This window comes from Cyprinus carpio, chromosome A14, assembly GCF_018340385.1.
Source record: "Cyprinus carpio isolate SPL01 chromosome A14, ASM1834038v1, whole genome shotgun sequence".
In the NCBI taxonomy this organism is placed as follows: domain Eukaryota; kingdom Metazoa; phylum Chordata; class Actinopteri; order Cypriniformes; family Cyprinidae; genus Cyprinus; species Cyprinus carpio.
The window spans coordinates 15,482,850-15,504,053 of NC_056585.1; the positions used below are offsets into that span (position 1 = coordinate 15,482,850).

Genomic DNA, 21,204 nt, shown 5'->3' on the forward strand with positions numbered 1-21,204 from the left:
TATAGTAATTTATTTTCTTTTGTAAATTTCAGAGTTCATGCTTTTCTTGTCCATTCAATCATTCATCTTAAGCTATTATTTCAGTGTGTCTCACTGTAGTATACATAAAGGGAGGGGAATCACGAAGCTACGTAACATGCCATCTGTCTAGGTGAATCAAGTCAGTAACACTTCTACCATTCCTATATATCGTGCAACTCTGTATCTGTCTTGCATACTCTTCGGTGAGCAACTTCCCAACCACTGGTCTAAAAAAAAAAAAAAAAAAAAGAGGATATTCAGTAGTAGTTTCCTTTTAGATTGCATTATGCTATCAGTGTATCTTCATTTTTCTGAGGTCGAAGAGTCTTTAGAAATTGGGTACTAAGAATGTTTTGATCTTTTAGTTATCCACATTTTATTCCAAATTTCTAAACATTTATAATTTTTGCAACCGCACCAGACATTTTAAAGTCTGATACACTTACATTTTCAATTTCATATTATATAGCCATAATCTTTCTTGTGTAGTGCCAGTTTGATGTGTTCTTCTGAAGCCAATTGCAGGAGTTAGATTTTCCTCATATGGTACTTCCATGTGGGATTTTTATTTTTGAAACTATCTCCAAAACCTTTAGTTCGGAGCCTTTGGACCAAATTATCATCTCTGTGATTTGTAAATGATGTCTGGCAGTGGTCTATTTGTTGTTAATGTATTTTGGTTCACTAAACTGACATCAGCATGACCATCACACATTCAACATGTCACTAATCAGTGTCTTTTAACTATGCAGCAGCATGGCTTTTACGTCTTGCTTTGTTTTAGCAGTAAGAACCAGAGCAGTCTTTTGTTATTTGGGGCCTCTTCACAATATTCTTCAGCATTTTGTTTTGTCTTAAGTGACCATGAGTTGTTAATGGTATTATAGTAGAAATGAGATTCGTTTTTTTTTAAAAGTGTGAATAAAATGTGTATTGAATATTTCCTTTCTACAAAACAAATGAATTGTGTTGTGTATGTGTATATAATGAATTCTCCTGCATTATTGGTGTCTATTTTTGTTTAATGATCTGGTTCACAATTACTAACATTTGATTATTGGTCCTATAACATATTTACTTCTCTGATTGAATGATAGAAAGACAGATAATGTTAAATCTGTAGATCGTCCTGCTTGTTAGTAGACTATTTTTTATGAAATTGAATGTCGTGATGGAGAGCTGTTTGACACCAGGTGTTGTCGGAGATGGTGTCTTGCTTAAATTAAACTGTATGGTGAAGTATTTGACTTGATATCGGTGCAATCAGTGATAAGTGATTGTACTTGACGATTGCTGCTTAAAGTGCTAGAAAGTAATGGAAACTAAATTCAGAGACTTTTGTGTTTATATTTTCAAATTCATCCTTCCCAGACAAAGACATTAAATGAAAAAAATCTTACTTTTAGTAGTGCACCTCCAACATGTATGCTTAAACTAATGAGAAACTGTGCAATTAATGGATCATGTCTTTTTTTACTGTTCTTTCCTTTTTTTTTCATTACCTCTTGCTTTCTTTCTGCTTTACCCTTTATATTATAACAAACTTTTCCAGCCTTTTTTTAAATACAGAAACCTGCTGCAATAAAATTGATAGATTAGCTGGACCTTTTTTGTTTTTACCTCAGAATACTTATGTTTCGTAGAGGCCAATGTCCTTTTGTAGTAGTTTCTCTGTGACTAACACTGTACATAAGATCATGTAGTACATGGGATCAACTCTTGTTTACCATTCAAGATAAAGCCAGCAGAGATACACATCCATTAAAAAAAAAAAAAAAGTTTTCATGATATTCAATGAATGTTCAATCTCTAACAAAATCCGAAAAAGGCAGCTCTTTAAAAAATCTCTGGAAAAGAATGGTAAACAACTATTTTCTCTCTGTTCTCTGTATTCTTAGTTCTAGAGATCTGTACATAGAGGTTCCTTTACACTAATGTATTTTCCTATCTATGGTTGATAATAAATTCTTTCTGCTTCATTACCTGTTGTTAATTCATTTTAATCTGCAGGAAAGTTTTGGACAACTCTGCCTCTGAGTCTTTGAGTCATTATGCTACTTATAGGTCAGGCCACTCTCATTCACCTAAAGTTTTAATTGTGTTTTGCTAAATCTTTTTATAAGTGGCTTTTTGTTTTGTTCTCCTTGAGAGGCTTAATGATCTATTATCCACAAGGTGGTGCCATGTGAACAGAAGGACCACAGCAGGCCACTACACATCCAAGAGGTACAAATATGAGCTGAGAACATAGACCAACAAAGACAAAACATAGCATTCTTGTGAAAACCTAGGCTCCTGAAATAATAGCATGTGATTATATCAAACCTGTACCTTTTTATAAAAGTACTGTGTGAATTAGTTTTAGATGCTTTTATTTTATTTTTTTTCTCATGGGAAATAACTTGTTTCAATCAAAATTGACTGCAATTCTGCAAATAAAGCTCAGTGCTGTTGTAATTTTCATGATTGTTGGAGCCAACCTAAATCCACTCTCTTAAGAAGTAAAGGCACGTGATAGTTGATGCTTTCATTTCTCCTTGCAGACTTGTATGTCTTCTGTTTTGGTTATGCCCTTCCAGGTCTTTCATCTTGCAGCAGTAGGCCTTTAAAGATGGATGGAGAGTCCGTGTTTGAGCCTGTTGGTTATTGCACTGACGTGGCAGAGTTTGAAATCTTGCTAAGTGATAGCAGATGTGTGACGCTCGTTAGCATCCTTTCTCTTTCCTCAGATTACAACAACACCATTGCACCTGACCACAGTTCATGCAAAAGCCTGTGGAAAACATGACTGACTCGCTTCATGTGTGATTTACTGGTCTCAAAGTTCTGCTTCAGACATAAAGCAAACAAGGCCAGGAGGAATGACAAGCCAAAACCAAGCTTTGATGTGTCTTAGAAACTACTGTGTAATTTACGCTACTGTCCAAAGGTTTGTAGTGAGTACTTTTTACATTTTCTTTTTTTTATTTATTTATTTTTTTTACTTTTATTCAGCAAGGATGCATTAAATTGATTTTTTTTCTAGTCTTCCTATTATTTATTTATTAATTGTTAGTTTGTTTGTATATATCCAGGGAACCAGATGTTATAATAATTGCAGATTTTTAATTACTTGTAAGGCAAGGCAAGTTTATTTATATAGCACATTTAGTACACATTGGTAATTCAAAGTGCTTTACATAAAATAAAGTAAAATAATCATAAAAAAAATCACAAAAATAAAACAATTTAAAAACTGATTTAAAAATTTATTTAAAATGAATTTAAGACCATTAAAAATAGAAAATGATTATACATAAAATACAGTGCAATCATTTTGGATTACATAAAATACAGTGCAATAAATAAAATACATTGCAATCAGTTCGGACATCGCACAGTGCTAAACAGAGGAGTTTTGAGTCTGGATTTAAATGTGGCTTATGTTTTAACACATCTGATCTCTTCTGGAAGCTGGTTCCAATTGCGGGCAGCCAAAAGCAGACTCCCCTTGTTTTGTGTGAACCCTTGGTATTTCTAACTGACTCGATCCTAATGATCTGAGTGGTCTGTTGGGTTTATATTCAGTGAGCATATCTGCAATGTATTTAGGTCCTATGCCATTGAGTGATTTATGAACGAGTAAAAGTACTTTAAAATCAGTCCTAAATATAACTGAAAGTCAATGTTAGGACCTGAGGACTGGTGTGATATGCTCAGATTTTCTGGTTCTAGTCAGAATTCTGGCAGCAGCGTTCTGGATGAGCTGCAGCTGTGTAATGGTCTTTTTGGGAAGTTTCTCCAAGTCTTGACTGGAAACAAAACATCTAATTATTGCAATGTTTTTTAGATGATAGAATGCTGATTTAATTACTGCTTTGACATGACTACTGAAACTAAGGTCTGTCTCCAGAATCACACCAAGATTCCTGTCTTGATTTTTAGTTGTTTGACCCCTAGAGTCAAGGTATGCATTTACTTTGAAAACTTCATCTTGGTTTCCAAATGCAATGACTTCAGTTTTTCCTTGTTTAACTGAAGAAAGTTCTGGCACATAAAACTGTTAATTTCATCAATGCATTGGCAGAGGGAGTCAATGGGGCTGTAGTCATTTGGCGATAAGGCTAGGTAAATCTGGGTATCATCAGCATAGCTGTGATAGGCAATTTGGTTCTTTCTTTTTGTTTTTTTTATTTTTGAATTTGTGGGAGAGCGGTGCAAGAATTGAGCCTTGTGGGACTCTGCAAATGTTTAGGATTAGGATGTTTAGGATTTTTTTTCCCACCAAACAATATTAAATATATTAAATATATAAGTAAACATTTAAGTAGAAATATGTTTACAGTACCTTTCTACAAAGTGTCTGAAAATACTATTGAACAACTACCTGAAATGAACTATAACTGCAATATTGTCATGAGTATCTCTAGGGTCACAAATGGCATTTGTCAGTGATGCTAATAAATGTTAGGCAGATGAAAAGGTCTTATTTTTAATTATCAGTGTTGAGGATACTGCCTTTTTCATGATGACTCTGGTATGCCGTTGTCTTGGTAAGGAGGGCCACCTGAACTTTCAGGGATTAGCCGTTGTCAAGGGTGAGCCAGGCAGACTTGCTCTTCATGGCAACCATGAAATAAGATGTAAAATACAAGGGTTTAGGTAGCCTTGACGACCACAAACAACAGCTGAGGCTTTGATGGGCTTCCAGTGGCTCAACGCCTTTCCTCAGAGCGCTTGCATATCTTCACCATGAGCCCCCTTCCATTTCTTCGTTATAACAGATGAGGTCAAGTGGTTGTCTTCAAGCACACCTACCATTAATTCATGTTTTTTTTTTTTTGACTCATCACCAAGTCATTTTTTCTGCCCATCCTCCTTAAAGGGATAATTCATCCAAAAATGAAAATTCTGTCATTTACTCACCCTTAAAGGTGTCCTCGGATGCTACATTCACTTTTACAAGTTGTTTGAACTGAAATATGTGTTGGCAGTGTGTGTACACAACCACCCTATAATGATAAAAATCCACAGTGTTTTTTTTTTTTTTTTTAATTTCGTTAAATCATTTCCCTTTTCTCAAATTGAGCTGATCTCAGATCCCTGTCTGTGTGACGTCACACAGAGAGGCCCCTCCCACGATAGTTTGATTGACAGTGGCGTTTCAGCACAGACTGGACCTGCCCTGAGTGAGCTGTCATCAGTCTGCCACTGTTTCACCGCCAGAGCAGATGTAGACAAGATTGTCTCCTAAGCGATTGAGGTGTTTTGTTGTTGGATGTAATAATGAACATAGCAGTCTTCATTTACTCCTGACATCTGAGCCGCTGAGGACACACTGAATTACATTTGTTTTTGAAGGGAATGCGCCCCCAATCTACCTAAATGCATCTATGTTCGTGCGAATCATTAGTGATCCAGCTTCACCAACAGAAGAAGTGAGTATAAGGTTTTTTTAATGAATCTTTGCAGATCGCCTTTCCTAAAAATGTGCTAATTATCAAGTTTCAATATGAATGCGGCTAAAGTAAACAGGACCTCAGAGAGCAGCTCGGAAGAGAGGGGCGAGGTCAGCAGAGATCATTAACATTTAAAGGAAAATGCTACAAAATGGCTTGCTCTGAAAAGAGTTGTTTTTGACAGGGTAAAAAGGGTGTTGTTTTACATTACCATTGAGAAATTTTGAACAAACTATGTTACAAACTTTTCATTAAGACCCTAAAGAATCATATTAACTTGTGGAAAATGGGCATCTTATGACCCCTTTAAGACCTCCAAACCCATAAGACTTTTGTTCATCTTCAAAACACAAATGAAGGTATTTTTAAAGAAATCTAAGAGATTGCTGTCCCATTGAGAGTCTATGCAATTACTTATTTCAAAAAGCTTCAATAGAGAGATATTGTAAAACTAATTCATATAAATTAAGCCTCTGAGTCCAAATTTTCTGAAGAGATTCGATTGCTTAATATGATAAATGGTTTAATTTAGGCTTTTATTCACATATTTACATTGATCAGCAAACATAAACAGAAGCTCAACCGTACTTGTACTCGTATGATGCATGAGAACAAACCTTGTTGGTTTTAATGTAAGCTCAAACGTGACACAACATAGATATGTATGGTTAGATGGGATGCTTCTATGGGATGCTATATGTAAGCCCTCTGCCATATTGGAAGGGTCAAAATAGGTCTGTGAACACTCGGGAGCAAGTATGTCGGCAGCCCTAGGATAAATATCTATATCTGCAATAGAATTCAGCAGATGATTTTGCTAAACTAACACAATACAAGAAGACAATTCCATTAGCTAACACGAAATAAAAAAAAATTACTATAGTTTAAAAAGCTGTAATATTGAGTTAATGTATATTAAAAACACAAACCAACACAATCTTAAATTTAGGCATTTTTTACAACCCGATTCTGCGCAATGTTGTGTCATTTTGAAACTCATTGATTTTTATTGTGAGTGATGACACGTTAACTATTCCAAGATGGCGGACATGTCAACGTGTCTGGAGCAGTTAAATGTGGTTCAACCGTAACGTTATGAAGCGACGACAATACTTTTTGTACACGAATAAAACAAAAATAATGACTTTATTCAACAATTTGTCTTCTCTGTGTCACTCCACATTAGCGTTGTGCCATTTTGGAGAATCTAAGCTATAAAGGTCAGCGTACGCTCTTCTGCGTCCGCCATGCCACAAGGATATGTTTTCTACGTATATTTACACTATATGATCTGAAAGAAAACAGTGCATCAGTGTAGCGCAGCTGACACAGAAGAGTGTAAGCTGCCTGCGTTCAGCTCAGATTCTCCAAAATGGCGCTATGTACGCTGATGTGTAGAGACACAGAGAAGATGAATTGTTGACTAAAGTCGTTATTTTTGTTTTATTCACTTACAAAAGGTATTGTCGTCGCTTCATAACATTATGGTTGAACCACTGATGGCAGATGGACTATTTTCATGATGCTTTTCATACTTTTCTGGACCTTGACATTGTATTTTACTTGGCAGTCTATGGGACAGTCACAAGCTTCCCGGTTTTCATCCAAAATATCTTAAATTGTGTTCCGAAGACGAACAAAGCTTTTATGGGTTAGGAACGACATGGGGGTAAGTGATTAATGACAAAATTTTCATTTTGGGGTGGAGTATCCATTTAAGTGAAATCTCCTTTTAAATGCCATGGATGTGCTTACTGAATCTCTTGTGCTTCTAGTTTCAAGTCATACAGGTTGGGACTGACCTGAGGGTGAATAAATGATGACAGAATGTTCAGTTTTGGGTGAACTCTCCCTTTAACGCTCATTATTGAACTTCATGCAGTACATGTTGTTCTCATATGTATTGATCAGCAGAGTAGGTTTCATTTGATCTTTGGAAGGAACACAGTGTTCTTAAGTCATACCACAAGACTTCTCAAACACGCATAGCTTTATAATACACATTAACATCAAGGTGGCAAACCACCCACCCACCCAAAACTATGCCTATGATATTGATCACCAGATTTGGCAGCAAATAGCACACAAATGGAGTTTGTTGGAGGATTTTATGTTGTTTCTATGGTTACCTAATGAGGGTCCTTTTAGGACATTGCACTGGAATTTGATTGGTTAAGTTCTTTCCAACCAAACCAAAGGCAGCGCTTGACTGTGATATTTAGCCAATATGCCTGATTTTCTACCTGTCTTTCACAAATTATTTTAAGCTGGTTATTCAGTTTTGATTGGTACAGCACAAACTACTTAAAGGGACAGAAAGCTTGATCACTGTTGATGAAACAGGTCCCATCCTATTCAGATCAATAGCAAGTTCTTCACAAACTGCATTATGGGGCCTGCAGTGCTTGCTCAGTGAAATTACAGATGAAAATGGTTGTTGTTGATTTTTTTTTTTTTTTTTTTTTAATTTTAGAGTTAGGGATTGACAAATTTTGGCTAGAAGAGCTGAACACTGGCAAAACCGACTGTTTTTGCTATAGCTGGCTATATTACAGTTCAAAACATTTCTCAGATTTTTTTTTAAATCTAGAAAAATGCATTATTATTATTATTATTATTATAAAAAATTACGTTACATTACATTTGGTGCTCATTAAACATTTCTTATCAGTGTTGAAACAAATTGTTTTGCTTTATATTTTTGATGGAAACCATTTTTTTCTTTTCAGGTTAATTTGAGTAGAATTATCTGAAGAACAGTATTTATTGGAAAAATATATTTTGTAACATTATAAAGGTCTTTACTTTTAATCAGTTTAATGCATCCTTGCTGAATAAAAGAATAATAAAAAAAAAACAATGTGAATGTTGTTAAAATCTTAATTTTCTATGTATTTAATTATGTATTTTTTTAAATGACACATTTTGGCCATTTTGTTTTTTTAATTTAATGTGAAATGTAATTTTTTATTTTTTGGTGATGAATATGACATGACAAAATATTTAAATGTAAGTAATATTTAGATTAAAAAGAAAGAAAAAAAACCCCTAATGCCCTGATTAAAGCTTTACAAATGAAGATTCTCTGTGAGTATTCATGCTATTATAAGGAATGCAGTGATCAAGTTGTGTGCCAAATTCTACCGTGAGTCTAACGTGTCTGCCAGATTTAATCACCCTAGTCACGACAGTCTGGAGGAAAATTTTGAGTTATTGGACTATTTGGATCCACTTCCAAGACTAAACTTGGAACGTGGGTTTTGCATAGTAGTTATATGAAAATTGGATACAGATTTCAACATCACCTATGAATAATGAATGTGGTTTTTATTCACAGATTACATGTAATATTTCAGTGAATGTAAAAGCAAAATGCACCAACAAACTCACCACTGAGATGAAAATATCTGAAAGAAGGTTTTGTCGTTATGTGTTAGACGCTATAGATGACTGTTTAGCATTCACTCATGCTTTATACTGATTTCCAAGTTTCAGGGTCCCCTGTGTTTTCAAATATATATTTTTTGTCACATTTTTGTTAGTGCACTTTAGTTTTTGTTGCTATTTCCATGTAAATCTTCAGAAGTAAATTTTTTGTTCAAAGGACCTTGAACTTTGCCTTTGTTTGGTGTGTGGATTCCTTTTCTCTTTTCGTATTATTTTCATTGATTGAATCTACGTACCTAATTATATTTTCTTTTTTACTCAACTGTTGCAGATTTCTTTCATCTTTTCAAAACCTCGGCCTACCATGTTACAGTTACAGCTCTGGCTGCGTGTCTCCAGTCTGTTGTCTGTGTTCGGCATGGAATTGGACTTTCTTTGAGGCTTTCACTGTTTTTTGCAAGCATTAATGTGGGACAGATGTCATCGTTTTGGGTTCTTGCTCATCGCTGAAACATTGTGCAGAAAGTTTTCTTTGTTATTCAGATCTAAGACCAGCTTTTTAATTTTAACCCTAGCTGCCTTGGAAGAGAATGCTATTTTCTCTCATGAATATAAAACTGTTATCATTTAAAACTCAAAACATCTAGGATATTTAGATGAAGAGCCTACACTGGCATTTAAAAGTTTGAACACACATGACTAAAATAGTCATAACTTTTTGATAATAATAATATTGTCATTGTTGTTGTTGTTATTATTATTTGTATTATTAATAATTGTAAATAATAATACAAATAAAACAAATGGTTACATAATTATACTTTTAAGTATAATTCATTTTATTAGTATTAATAATAATAATAACACTAATAATATAAAAGTAAATTCTATTGTGTTATGAAAAAGTTTTATATAAATAATATATAAATTATTATTATTATTAATACTACTACAAATAGTAAATAATAATAATATTCAAATATTCAATTATGTGTTAAAAATATGATATAACAAATTATATAATAGATATTTTATAATTACAATATAATAGATTTATAATAATAATAATACAAAATAATAATACATTAAAGCAAATGGTTACATTTTAAATATAATTCCTTTTAATTATATTATTAATAGAAATAATACTACTACTACTAATAATACAAACACTATAAAAATATTGTGTTATGAAAGTTATACAATTCGTCATTATTATTATTAATAAAAATACTAAATAATAATAATATTCAAATATTCTATTGTGTTTAAAATATAATATATAATACAATTATATAATAGATATTTTAGAATTCTATTATTATAATAGCATTTATTATTATAATATGATTTATTATTATTTTTAGCATTATCATCATCATGAATAATAAATAATAACAGAAATAAGAATAAGAAATATTAAAATAAACTATAATGTAATCTAAAATATATTTCTATATTTAAAAATGTTAATGATTTTTTTTTCAATAGAATTATTTAATATATATGTAAGATATATGTAAAAGGTAAGATGGATAAACATTACATGCTTACTGTGTAATTAATGTACTTTCAATAACTACTAAAATAGCAAAATGTGGAAAGGAGTAATAACAAAATAATTATTGTATTTCTTAGATGTTCTTTGTCATCTTTTTTTTTTTTTTTTAGCATGTATTATAGAGAGTAGAGCCAGCTACCCCACCTTTAGATAACCAACAACAGTACAGCACTGAACAAAAGGTCATGTACTGCTTTACATGATGAAAGAGACAGTTGAACATGTCTGTTGCGTAATGCTAAACTCTATGAACTCATTCCTGAGCAAAATTCTCCAAACAGCAACAGCAAACCCTAACTTGAGCTCGCTTAAGGGGTATGTTCAAATCAGTAGAGCGACCATGACGGTCCTGTGCAGCTCAAACTCGTATTTCACTTTTCTGAGTGTTGAAGAGATTGGCATCAGAGCACAAAATGTCAGTGAACATTGTAATCACATCTTCACATGTCCATGTCTGTTATTATATCCCTTAACACAGACTGAATTCTTTGCTTAGGTGTAATCTAAGCAGAAGGTTTCTTGTTGTTTGCCTTAACTCTGTGAGCATAAAATCAGTTTGTATTAAAGAAACAGCTTATGTAAAAAATTCCTTTAAAAAAAAAAATCTAAATGTACATGCTATTTGTTTTCCATACAATGAAAGTAGACAGTGGCTGTTAAACTTCATAAAAGCAATATAAAAGCAGTCAATATGAATTATGTATAATAATAATAATAATAATAATAATAATAATAATAATAATAATAATAATAATAATAATAGCAATAATAATAATTTATAGAAATAAGATATATAATTTGTAGCTCACCATCCATATACTTTTTCATGCTTGATGACATTTGGTAACTGTACTGTTTAATGTGTTATAAAAATGGCTTTAGGTGATGAAAAGTATGATAGATGTTTCATTTTTGTGTATCAAATTTTGTTTTTGACTAACTATCTTTAGAGTGTTGTTCATGAAGTGAAGAAACAAACACCATTTTCTCCTTCTTCTTCTTCTTCTTTTTTTAAGAAAGCAACTCTCTTTTACTTGAATACTTGAACCAGTAAGGTACAAATGTGTGTTTTATCTCTGTATTCCAGAATGAAGACAGGTACAGAAAAAACTTGAAAGCTATGAGGAGTAGTGGTCCAATTAAAGCAAACACTGTTAGAAAACATCAAATATAAACACTATTACCCCAGAGGCTAAGTGACTCTTTTTGAAACATTTGGATCCTGTGTAGAGAAAATGATCTTGCCTTTTGCGGTATCCTTTCAAATACACCTTTAAGAAGACCAATCTTTCATAACCATTTCAGAGTAATGTTATACTTCATACTAAAGTGATATTATCATTGGCACATGAGCAAAATTTTGACCCCTAAAGAATGGTGTATTATGTAACAATATATTTAGTGTTTTATTCTGAAGAAACAAAGACAGTATGACATACATAAGAAAAATAAATAAAACAATTTGTAAGCACTTACAAAAAGAGCATGACAAGCACAATATGTCACAGCACTTCAATGTAAATCCCAATAACACATTATGTGTATGTAGCACATGTGTAATGTGTAACTGTACTTACTGTGAGTCATCCAGCATAATGATTATTTTAGTTTCATCAATTCTTCGCTGAAACGGTGCCAGTCAAAGAAAGTTCAGAAAATCAGATCTGAGATGAATGGCTGAACAGGATTTAAATATTCAGTAAGGTGCCAGAGCTTTCTTACATGCTGTTATCACACACCTAGGCTTACCCCACTTGTTTCTATGGAAACGCCTGAGGAAAGTAAAGAAGATTCAAGGACAGGTATGTTTGTAAACTGGAACATTAGGTCACCTTTGTGTACATAACACACATACACACTCACAAAAGCAAAGCGTTCATCCTAGTCAAGGTCAGTTTGTTGGTACAGCAATAGTCAATCAAGGAATTTATCAGACTTGATCTTCAGTTCATCTCCTAAGTATTTCAATATATGTTTTTCCCTATTGTTGTAAATAATTAATCCATTAATTTTCACTTATTACCACCACTGTAGTGTTCTGCTGCAGACTACAAAAAAATTTGTGTGTGTGTCTATATACTATAATATATATATATATATATTATATATATAATATATATATATATATATATATATATATATAGGAGATATATATATATATATATAGATGAGAGAGAGGGGAAGAAAAAGAAATAGATACTGTACATTTATTCAGCAAGAATGCATTGAAGTAATCTAAAGTGACAGTAAAGACTTTGTTACAAAATAATTGTTTGTTACAGAAGATGTTGTTTTGAATTTTTTATTTTTTATAGTGTTATGGAAGATTTGTTTTTTATGAATGATGTTTTTTTGAGCACAAATGTTTTCAATATTTCTTCAGCAGCAAATCATCATATTACAATGATTTCTGAAGGATCATGTGACACTGAAGACTGGAGTTATTATAACTTTTGCATGAAACCTAAGATGTTGCAAGGGGTGTATTTGTGTTTAGTTAGGGAAAGTTGTCTTTTTTTCTATAATACAATTTTATGCAATTAATTACACAGCATTTGCCTTATTGATAATACTATTTAATATTTGTTATAAAATACTACTACGTATTTTTTTTGTCAAAATTTTAATTTTGTATGATAAAATTTGGTTTTACTGTACTTTCTCCATCTTTGTTATACTGTTATCTATTGTTAAGGGGATTATTTTTATTATGTGAGTGATGATTAAGAAAAATATACATGCTAAACCATATTAAAGGGATACTCCACCTCAAAATGAAAATTTTGTCATTAATCACTTACCCCCATGTCGTTCCAAACCAGTAAAAGCTCTGTTCATATTCGGAACACAATTTAAGATATTTTGGATGAAAACCGGGAGGCCCGTGACTGTCCCATAGACTGCCAAGTAAATAGCAGTGTTAAGGTCCATAAAAGGTATGAAAGTTGTCGTCAGAATTCTCCATCTGACATCAGATGTGCAATCTGGGTTATATGAAGCGACGGGAACATTTTTGTTGACGAAGAAAACAAAAATAACGACTTTATTCAACAATTCCTTTGTCAACAGTAATGATTGATATGGAGAGACACAGAGGAGACTGCTCTGAAGATGAACAGAGCTTTTACGGGTTTGGAACGACATGGGGGTAAGTGATTAATGACAAAATTTTCATTTTGGGGTGGAGTATCCCTTTAACTATATTCATATTTACTATTAAAACTAAATTTGCAATTTTTAAGCCCTTTCTGTTGTGTTGTACAGTGTGCTGCCCATATAGATTGAATGCAGTCGAGCAATGCAATCATATGTTAAGAGGTCAGGGTTTAGCTGCTAGCATGAGACAGTTAGCCCTTGCTAGGGTGCCGAAAATGGATTTTTCTTGCCCCTCTTCTGTTCTTCTTTTACCCTGCCTTTTTGTACAGATGCCACCTCCCTCTTGATCGTGATATTTAGGAGACATTGCTTATTAAAAGCAAACTAATGTGTGTGTATGTGTGTGTGTGTGTGTATGTGTGTGCACATGCTGGGCCTCATCTCCAGTGCTCGGTGTCTGTGTGACTGATGAGATGAGTTCATTATCAAAATGTCAGCTGGGATTCTGAGTCCAGTCTGCGCCTCCCCACCTTCCAGCTCTCTGGTTTTGTGTTTCTTCTGCTCATAAACTATATTCAGCCAACACATTCACATCTTGAGAATTTATTGAGTTGGAAATGACAGGAGGGAAAGATGAAGTGGGGTTATGCAGGGTAACCTAGTCAGCTAATGTGTCAACATCAGGGCTAATACAAGGAGAGGATTCTGCTCATACCTCCTCCGTATTTCTTTTTATGGGAGAACATTATGAAACTCCTATGTAAGGACAGCTGAGAAAATTTGGTTCTGTTTAAATACACTTTTAATTTGATCAAATGGCATCTAAACTTTATTAGCGCAATGCTATTACATAAACAAGCATATTTGATTGTGCCCTGTGACATTGTAATGGATTTTATATTCATTGATTTGAATGTAATTTCACACTTACTAATGTCAAATGCTCTGCTTGACACAGAATTAACAAGGAGTGACTGAACCCTCCATTATTATTAAGCAATATGGTACCACATGTCATGCTTTTTCGTGTATATTAAAATTGCAAAATTGCAAAAGGGGAAGTTGGTTGGATTTTTTTTATTTTTTTTTTTTTATGCAGGTTTGTTTGTTAAGATTATTTATTGATGCTGTAGTTAGTTTGTTGGTTAAAAATGATCTGAAATCAATATTTGAGCAAGTACATAACCTGCCAGTGTTCAAAACTATCGCCTTACTTTAGCCCGATTCACAATGGTTAGCTTATAATAATGTTTTCTAATTTGAGTAGTAGGGGTAGGTTTTCACACGAAATTCGAGCATACTGCCACATCATTAGGTCACGTCTGTAAACATAAAGAAGTTGTCCCAGCTACTAATGACACAGTTCCTTAATCAGATCAGACTGTGTTGCTATACTTCAAAAATTATGTTTGGTTACAGGTGATATGCGCTGATATGATAACATGCTAAAGCAGCTACTTTTCTGTGGATTTTAATATTTACATAAGACAATTTGAGAGAAACAACTAATAAAATTTGAATGAATCAGTTATCTCCTCACAATTTAAATGAACTGTTTATATATATATATATATTTATAGTTTTATTAATAATTTGAGAGCAGTAATATATTAGTACTGTACTGTCACTGTGCACATTTATTATTTATATATAAATACACACGCATGTATATATTTAGGAAAAACATGTTTTGTTATAGAAAATATTAATATTTATATAAAATATAAAGTAGTATATATATATATAGATATATATATATATATATATATATATATATATAATATTATATAATAATATATATACACATATGTAAATATTTAAAAAATATATATACATGTATGTTTTTGTATGTATATATACATAATAAATACACTAGTACACACGCATATATTTTGTACACAAAAAACATTTATTTTGGATGCGATTAATTGCGATTAATCATTTGACAGCACTAACTATACATACATATATATATATAATATTATATATATATTTATATATATATATATCTATATATATATATATATATATATATATATATATATATATATAATGTATGTATGTATGTATGTATGTAATGTATGCACAAAACATAAGTTCTTATTCCTTTAGCTTTTCTCTTTGCAGTTGATGGCAGTATACTGTTATTTTAAATTAAAAAAAAAAAAAAAAACTATTTTATCCCCTTTTATCCAATTATTATTATTATTATTTTTTTTAAATATAATAAATTCCAGTTAGAATGTCTCAGTTATTTGAGACTAATTGCTGTGAAGTGTCAATGCTGTAATTTATGGCATGCTGTATTGCTTTGAGGAACATCTAGAGCCTCTGGGTTTCAGCGTTCCGCAGATGTTTACAGCTGCTGTTGCTGCTGTGCGTCTGCCTCTATCAACAGAACCAGCCAGCGAGACAGAGGCATGGTATTGTTTCCTGTTGCTCTCACTCTCTGTGTTTATTTTGGAACCCTGGTTCTGGCACAGCCCTGTGCACATGGAAGTACTCAGGCGCTGATACACTGCATATGGGATCCAGGCAGTTTGGCCTAACACATGATCACAACATGTTATTGAAGATGGGAGAAGTCAGACACGGAAAAAGTTGACTAATAGGGACAGAAAAGAAAATAATTATGAGGTTTTCAACTCGAGAAGACAGATTGAACATGGTGAGGGTGGGGGAGTTAGATAAAAATAATGTTTTATTTTTTATTTTTTGCAAAACCATCTGTTATTGATACATGTTTTTGAAAAACATGGTACAAAACATTCATTACATATTTACAATATTTTTTTTATTTGATTGATGTATGTATGCCGATTAGTCAATACAACATTCAAGCTTTGTAACTTTTCTGAAAGAAGTCTGTATTTATTTAGTTTCATTTTATTTATTTATTTTATTTTATTTAGTGCTGCATTTATTTGATCAAACATTTTCAGTAAAAACAGAAATATTGCAAAATATTCTTTACAATTGATTACAATTTTCTATTTTAATATATTTGAACTGCCATTGTGGAAACCATGTCACTTTTTTCAGCATTCTTTGATGAACAGAAGGTTCAAAAGAACAGCATTTATTTGAAATACATTTTTTTTAACAATGTTAAAGTCTTAGTTGTCAATATAATGCATCCTTTCAGAATTAAAGTTAATTAACAAAATAAAATATTATTACATTCATCTTTATTTAATTAAATTTAAAGGAGCTATTTATTTATTTCTCCCCCTTTTTTATTTATTTTTATTTTTTCCTTCCAAAGTCAGGTCAGCAAATGTGCAAAATGATTCATAAACAGAGAGTATTTCTATTTCTAAAAAAACTCTGATTTGGCTGAAAAAGTGTGGCACCCTTCCCTCATTTTTATCTATTTATTTATTTATTTTTAAACGTAGGCTTGTCGCAGAGACATTTGTGATTTCAGACAACATGATTACTTCTGTGATATTTGGTCAAGTAGACATCATTGTGTGGTTAAAATAAAGATGGCAGAAGAAGTAGTAAAAAAATATATATATATCTATATTTTAAATATTTTATTTTAGAGATGTTTTGTTGGTTGGTAATTTTTTATAATATATGTGAGTGTGTTTTTGAGTATGTTGTACTTGAAGTGAGTGTTTTAAAGGCTGTTGGGCTTTTCATTCCATATGTAGCCATTTGGAAAAGTCAGTTCAGATCTAGTGGCCAAAAGCTGTTACCTTACTAAAGAAGTTAGTCAACTGGGCATGTTTTTTTTGGTTGCTCAAGATGTTTCAGCACACATCCAAGTGGATTTATCAGTTGGGAACTGATCGTGGAGATGAAGCCAATTGGAACAGTGGTGAAAGAGAAAAACATGTCTAGTTGACTAGACTAACATCCTGCCTGAAAACTGCATAGACTGTTACTTTAATGACGTGGCAGAAACATTCTTTTTTTACTGTTGTGGCAAAAGAAATGGTTAGTACTGAATTTATCTGTTGATGGTATATTGTGGACCTTCATAAAGGGATTTATACAGCAGGCATTCATACTGTAGCTCGTTTTCATTTGGAATTTGTTTTGAAATGGTGTTTGTTTCCCACGGATGGCCCTTGGGGGGAAAAAAAAATGATATCTAGAATTTGGTCTTTGTCTACTAATGATGCTTTTTTGTGTTGAGGATCTTTTTAGGTGGACAATGGGAAAACAAAAGCAAAGATATTAAACAGACACAGAACAGCTGGATTTGTATAAAGAGGACAAACATTTCCGACCGCCGCAAGTTTTTATTCGTAAGTCATTTATTCTTGCTCTATTTCTGTTCGGTCGTGGCCCTGCTGTCAGTTTAAGTTTTAGGGTTGAGGTTGTGGCAAGTTTTATATATACAGTATATTCTATTTCAGACAACTACTTTCATTATACTCTGGTTTGTCTGTAAAATCATTTTGAACCGTCAAGCAATGGACAAAAGTCCACAATAAAGGAATAAGGACAATCACAATGACAAAAAATAGACGTTTTTTTAAGGACAGTGTACAACCGCTGACTATATATATATATATATATATATATATATATATATATATATATATATATATATATATATATATATATATATATATATATATTATATATATATATATATTTTTTTTTTTGTTAAATTAAATATAAAAATAGTTATTTATTATTAATTCTTTATAACTATGGTTGTATTTATTTTTTTTAAAAGTAAATAAGTGTATGTTTTTAAAGTATTATCATTAAATTTACAATTTACAACAGGGTTGTGTGCCAAAACTGAAAATTTGCTATTCAATTTCCATTTCAACTTCATGTGTGGTGTGACCATTCCAATTCATTAACTGAAGTGAAGCACATTTGGAATTTTGACCAACGCTATCGTTCATTTTCTTCTTCTCATGGACTAAACTATCAAGGTCAAGGCCAAAGGTCAAGAGATATTTCAGCTGAATCCATCAATCATGCTCTCAGTCCAGAATACTAGCCGTATCTTGAAGCACTTCAGTTTATTGCATCTGTTTGATCAGTACATTGAGAATTCATATTTACAAACTAAAATCCAAATGTAAAGCTAAAGACAAGCTAAAGCTTAAGCTTCTTTCCATTTCATATTCGTTTGTTTTGGATTATGTGAGGAAGAAATCATTCTGATTGAGATGAGAGCTTCATTTGCCTGAACTGAATTATTAAAACAGACTAACCAAATCATTAACACAGAGTTGATGAAATAGAGGTGAGAGAAAGGGTGAAAGAGAAAGTATGAGAGAGAGAGAGAGAGAGAGAGAGAGAGAGCGCGCCAGAGTTTGTTTGTACAGACATTGATCCACAGCCTCCTGGGTCTGCGGCTGCCGTTTACCAATTTGTGTCTTCCCTTTTTCTCAGCACAGCTCGGCGGGAACAAACAGCCATGCTCGCCAACACTAGACCACACGTTGCTCAGCAACAGCACACTGGTCGGAGAGAGGATGGAGAGGGGGTGGTGCGACAGGATAGAGATTCGTGAAGAGGGAATCAAGGCCTTTATTAGCCCTGAGTACAGATCCCTGACCCAGACCTCTGCACTCTTCATGACCCTCATAAGAGTAATCAGCATGTTACAAAGCTCCTCTAATGGCCTAAATGTACAGATGCACGTTAGTTTTAGTACTTACTAGGGCAGGCAAAGTTAATATTAATTGGTTTTGAAATTATAACTTTTTTTTTCTGTTCTGTGTGATTTCCAAAAATCTAATCAGCTGCAGCACAAACAAAATAACCTACTGGAATGCCTGTTGAAAAGGTAATTGATTTATTAGTAACACTTTCTATGAAGCCCGTATTTATAATACATAATAAGAGTATTCTTAAGGCATTATAATGAATGCATAATGTATTATAAAAAAAACCTTATAATATGTTGTATCATCTTATGAGTAATCATTACAACAGTTTTAATATTATTTAAATAATATTTACTTATTTGTGGTTAAAGCTTTTAAGATTTATGATTTATAACACACAATGAACACAATGCATCCATTTAACTTACAATGGATTATATTTCCCATAGTTATAATTTATTATAAGTCTCAAATCTTGTCGTTTTTAACTTATTACTTTACTTAAAGCAGACAAAGACTATTTATAAATAACAACGACAACAACAAAAATAAAAGTAATATTTTTTCTTAAACAGCCATTAGATCGGATATCTGATCAGATGAATGTGTAATATGGCACATTTGATCTTAACTATATTTATTGTAATATCAGTAAGATAGTAAGATACTGTACAGATCTTAACAAAAATAAGATATGAGACTTATAATCTGTTATAAATTAAGTGGATTTAACATGGTGTTTATTGTGTGTTATAAATAATCATAATCATAAAAGTTATAACCACAAATAAGTAAGTTTTATAATGTATTTGTTATGATTATTTATGAGATGAAACAACATACGTTTTTATAATAATTTTATAATGCATTATGCATTAATTACAATGCCTTAAGAATACTCTTATAATGTGTTATAAAAATGGGCTTCATAGAAAGTGTTACCGATTTATTTATTTATAAATCAAACCCAGATGTGATGTTCAACAAAGTCATTTGCGTATCACTTTGTGTGATGAAATCTATTCTAATCAAAGTTCAAAATGTGAAATATCAGTCGACATAAAGATTATATCAACACTGTTGAGCACATGTGCCACTAGTTGGACTCTATCCTGGTCCAAAATACCTGCCTGGAAGTTTCTAGTAATCCTGAAGACCTTGTTCAGGTGTGTTCAAATATGGTTGGAGCTAAACTCTGCAGGACAGTGGTCAGTCAGGACAAACTGTTCCAACTTATTTAGTAAAGTCCTCTCAAAGACCTTGGTTAAAATACAGGCCAAAGCTATAGGCCGGTAGTTATCCATGCTATTTATTTTGCCAGCTTTGTCTTTAATAATAGGCACTAAAATAACAGATAAGATAAATCAGGTAAAACACCATGAACTAAAACATGGAAAAGAGAAGACAGAGTTTTTTACTCCTATCCATACCATATGCCCTATTATCTTTTAGCATCATAACTGCATCATAAACTTCTTGAACTTCTGAACAGTTCATAATAATGTTTTTGCCACAACTGAGTAATTTCCTTTGAACCACTTACTACTTCAATAATGGCTGGCAAAGATGTTTTACAATTATTAATTCTTTTGATTTCTTTCCAGAAATCATTTGGATTTTTATTTTTTAGTTTCCTAGCAAGTGAGTCAGCCCTCATTATATTTTCATTCCTCTCAATGAAACGTAGGGCATATTTATTTTGAAAGAGTAATTTGACAGTATGCTATTTGTTATTGAAGAAGATTTTTTGATTTATATTGATCTGTCTCATTACATAGTATTTATTTTCTTCAGAAAGCTTTTTTTTTTTTCTCTCAATATGCTCAAAGTATCTAAGAATATTGCATTTGTACGAGTTCAAACCAGACCACAGTGCAGCTGAAGCTACTAAAAACATTCAATTAGCATTTTGGGAATGACAGCATGTCTGAAAAGTCTGTTTAGGCCTCAGACTTCCAATTTGGTAGCGTGAGGCTCAGAATTTAACTACCAAACCAGGAGTATTTATATAAGTATGGCATTGAGAAGAGGCTATTAAAGCAAATGAGCATATATGTTGATTTAGTAAAATAAGAGAAATTATTCAGTTATAGATATTTCGTATGAATAGTCT

The 21,204-nt window shown here is 32.3% G+C and overlaps 1 long non-coding RNA gene across 2 annotated transcripts; it reads left to right on the plus strand.

The window, feature by feature from the left end:
- The first annotated feature begins 2,632 nt into the window (after positions 1–2,632).
- Positions 2,633–19,302, plus strand: LOC122147436. 2 transcript variants are annotated; one of them, XR_006161625.1, is made up of 3 exons: positions 2,633–2,950; positions 17,662–17,762; positions 18,874–19,302. It is a non-coding gene; the product is annotated as an uncharacterized LOC122147436 (long non-coding RNA). The 2 variants fall into 2 exon arrangements; XR_006161624.1 differs by having other exon boundaries at positions 2,635–2,950; positions 18,879–19,302.
- The last annotated feature ends 1,902 nt before the right edge of the window (positions 19,303–21,204 follow it).